Source organism: Pteronotus mesoamericanus, unplaced genomic scaffold, assembly GCF_021234165.1.
Source record: "Pteronotus mesoamericanus isolate MK-2021 breed Mesoamerican mustached bat unplaced genomic scaffold, CSHL_Meso_final contig_347, whole genome shotgun sequence".
NCBI lineage: Eukaryota > Metazoa > Chordata > Mammalia > Chiroptera > Mormoopidae > Pteronotus > Pteronotus mesoamericanus.
The window spans coordinates 2501013-2505462 of NW_026555137.1; positions in this window are offsets into that span (position 1 = coordinate 2501013).

The window sequence follows — 4450 nt, forward strand, 5'->3', positions numbered from 1 at the left end:
TGTGGACAAATGTTCCATTAACTCTAAAATTCATTAATTCTGTATCTGTACTTAAATTTTGAATCTTGCAACTAAGTTTAGCCTCATTCAGAATATTTTATGAGCATAATTTATTATTTTAAATTAATTTTTTAGCTGATAGCAGTTAGCACTTAATATGTAAGGTGAATAATTTATTAAGTGTAGACATTTGTTAACCTAATCGGTTTTTACTTAAATGCACCAAAGATTATAGTAGGTATTAAAATAGTTTAAAAGAATTTAAATTCTTTGTTGTTTGAGTAAATATTTGTCCAAAGAAGCACAGTTGAAGTTCTAGGCTTACGAATTAAAAATAAAAAAAATTGTCTGAATACTAAGATTAAGTGTTCGTGTTGAAAACACTCTGGGATAGTCATACTGACGAATTATAAGTAAGAATACTCAGTTTTCCTCAGTTTAATTAATTGAATGTTATCTTTTCAGTGGACACTATTAAATGCAAAATAATAAGCTTATTTTTTACACTACACTATTAAAATCATTTGCCTTAGAATTTTTTTTATGACGAGTTGAAGTTATTTTTGTAAGAAACCCCCACCTATTTTTTGCAGCCTAAAATACCATTTAAAGTTAGGGTTTGTTCTTCATGCCAGCAAGATTTAACCAACTCTGAAGGCAGTGATCTTTGCATACTTTTAAATAATTCAGTTTACTGCTAGGAGAAGAGGAGTAGCAAAAATAGGGTTCTAAACTGGTGCTTTATTCAGTGACTTCCTTTTAAGTGACTTTAGGTCATGAAATAGGTACACTAATTTTCTGTCAACCTTTAAAGTGTCAAAATATAGCGGGGTGACTATAAACTGTTAGTTAAGGGCTAATAAGTCATTAAGTATCATGCATTGTTTTTCATTCTATTATTGCAAACAAATGAAAAACCCTGCCAAACTGGCATGTTTGTAAGTTTGACTTGTCTGTGACCGCGGTGCCGCCCCCTTTGCAAGCGGGCAGGTTGGGAGCGGCGCTTGGGGACAGCGCCTTCTCCGCGGTAACCGCCTGGCGCTTTTCCATCCTTCGCGGCTTGGAGTTGATTCTGCTGGCTGGGTCACGCTCGTTCATAAATGAGCTTGACTTTCTTGTTGTGAGTCTTATGTTTGTGCTGCCTGCTGGTCAGAGAGCACTTTTTTTTTAGGTTGCTTTTTGTTGATAAAGGCAAATAGGCACTAAACACTTGTGTGAATATTTGTTTTCTGTGTCTGATGTCTGTTTGGGCCTTTATAGTCACTGTAAAGCCACTCATGAGCCTGTCTCTACACGCTTCTTAGAGGAACCTAACAAGTAAAATAAAATGAGTTGCGTGTCTGCCTCTCTGTCTCCTCCTGTCCCCAGAGTTAAAAATAACCAGTTACCATAACGCCCAGCTGGACATGGAACCGCTTCTGATTTCATTTTGCCTAAGACTGAACAAGAGATGATGGTTTGAGATGAGTTTCCCTTTGGGAGCAGCAACGTCCCAGCCAACATGCAACCTGAGTTTATCAACTCAGGAAAAGCTAGGACTTCTGAAGTCGTGTTAGGATTACGTGCAGACTCAGTGCCAAAGTTAAAATAATGAAAAATGTGTAAGAAACACGTAGCATTTCTAAAACTTTAAATAGGATGATAGGAAATGTCACTTAACTATTGAGAGTGAATGATGGGTAATGTGAGAATAATTTTCTAAACAATATTTAAGAACTATAGACCATTCTTCCTTAGATCCTCCCCTTTCTTTTGCATTTTCCTCTCTTGGTAAAGTCTATAGTGGTTTTTGGGGAATCACTTTATTTCCTCCCAAGTTATTTTTACTCAGAGATCCTTTTTTTCCTGGAATGTGAGCATGCTTTCTGCACTTCCTCTTTCGAAGTAGCATTAATAAGGAAAAATAGGAGGACTAGGTTGTGTGGAAGATGAGAGGTTTCGGTAGAGAAAACGCCTGGTTTTTTTTGTTTGTTTACTCTTCAAATATCAACTTGCTATGTATTGATTGGTCTCAAATCTATGTCTATTGGAAAATCCCCAGAGTTTAAATTTACCTTCAGCAGCCATTATGTAAACAGAAATTACGAATTATATTCACAGAATAGAGGTTATACAGATAAGGACATGTCTCTTTTTTTATTTTATTTTTTTCAAATTCTTAGGTAAAGAAGTATTTTCAGTGCTTGCATTACCGTTGGAAATGCTAAAACATTTCTTGAATGAAGCGCATGTACACTTCTCATGGTTATTTAGCCTCTTTGCTTGGTATTCCTGCTTGCATTACCGTTGGTCTGCGTACCGTGGTAGAATCACAGAACTTCCTCACGCCTGTAGGCGACGCTGTCGCAGTTGATGAGTGTGGCTGCCAGAACACGAGTGCAGAGCCGGACGCTGAGCTGCTCCACGTCGTACAGTCACTGTTCCGAGGAAGGGGATTTATGATGTGCGTTACAGTGAAAATGCTTTCACACTTAGTTTCAGCCTCAAATCATAAGTTTTTCATCATTAAGGACGCGTTTCAAAGCAGTTACACAGAAAACTCTAAAATATCAATGCGTTATTTTGTCAACTGTGTATAAAGTTACCTTGTGAGTTTTATAGATACCTTGGCTGTCTCATGTTTCTTAAGTACCAATGTCTTTATAGAAAAATTCGTTCTCTGTGAAGACTAGGAAGTGTATTGTATATTGAACTAGTTCTTTCTGTTATTTTGATATTTAAAATAAATATAAAGTCTTTTGGTCCTCATAAAGCACATTGAGGTTTTACTGAACACACTTTCCCAGCATGGGGTGCAGAACCTCTGCATGGTGGGGCAAAGGCTGAGCAAACGGGAAACACGTCTTTTGGAGCACATTGATGTACATTTTATTTCTCATAAGCTAGATAGTATTCTGAAGTATTTCTGCATATTAAATATACGAACCATTAAATGATTTAATGGTTTTAAGTGGCTAAATGATATAAATTTAAACACGAATAGTGACTCATAAACAAAACGCACTACACTTGAGCTGAGACAAATAGTTCTGCGACTGAAGCTTATGTATGAGGGCTGCTATTTGCGATGTTAATTTGATGAATAATATTCGCAGTATGAAATAATAGACACCGTTTTTGGGAGTTATCATTCATATTAACATTTTTTCTTAAAAACACGTAGTAGTGTCCTCATTACACATCATTGTCAACGGACTAAGAAAAACCACTGTAGTAATTTTTTAAAAACATTGTTCATGTAACAGGATTTGACTTCAGGCCCCATTGGGTGTCAGTGCACCTTATTGTTTTTCCACTCGGGCTTCGCCCCCCCCCCCCATATGTTGTGCACACATACCCACATCATGCGTAGTTTTAAAGTTTCCTGCTGTCTTTCGGGGCGGGGCGGTCTCCGGGCAGCGCGGTCTCCGGGCAGCAGGAGGCGAGAGCCGAGCCAGCCGCCTGCGTGCAGATCCTGGCTCTGCCTCTTCCAGGCCCCGTGGCCCGTCTGTGAAATGCAGGCGATGGGTGCCGATGCCCGTCAAGGGCTACAGTCACTATTAGTGGACACCTACAATAAAAGTAAAACCAAGGGGGTATTTGTCCAGGGGATTGCCTGTCGACACCATCGGCGGTGAATTAATTATGAAGCTTGGGTTGCATCTAGTTTTTGCTCCCGGGATCCCAAGAACCAGCAAACACACTGCAATGTACCAATGATGTATCATAGAATTGTGCCTTTGAAACCTGTATATTACTATTCAATGTCACCCCAATAAATGAAAAAAAAAAAACTAGCATGTAAATTTACTGGCCCCTGCTATGGTCACTCACGGAAATACTCTCGTTCACACAACCTATACATTTAATTGTCTTCTTTTTCGCACCTTCGGCCCGGGAACCGCTAAAGGAAAGTAATGGATATAAATCGGGGCAGGGTACGTTGGATAGGAGGACGGCTGAAGTCACTATTTGCCTCATCCATGGTTTTGCCTAAGGCTGCCTCTGGCAACCGCAAGGATGGCTACCTTCATTGTGGAAGTGCTGCTACTCTCTTCCCCTCGACACCTTTTTTAAAATCCAAAAGGCGAATTTCAATTCTAAACCGCGAGTTTCAGGCTGTCACAAAAGCCCCGCCTCGGTTTTAGGCTCCTCAGAGAGCGACAGGCGGTCGAGCAATCATTTAAATGAAGCGCTGCCGTCTCATTGGCCCGGGGCTGCTGCTCACCGATTGGCCCTTGAGGAGGACCAGCGGCGGCGCTGCTCGCGGATTGGTTCTGTGGAGGCATGGGGCGGTGCTGAGCGTGCCCATTGGTGGAGGAGGGAAGTTTAAATCGAGGCAGAGGCCACACCTGTGTTGCCCTGTTTTGGCGAATTTGCGGGGTTCGTTTCGTGTTTTCTGCGGTGCGAACGACTGGGAGAGAAAGGGAGGCGATTTCGCTGAGGATCGGCCTGCGGCCGTCGGGCTGCC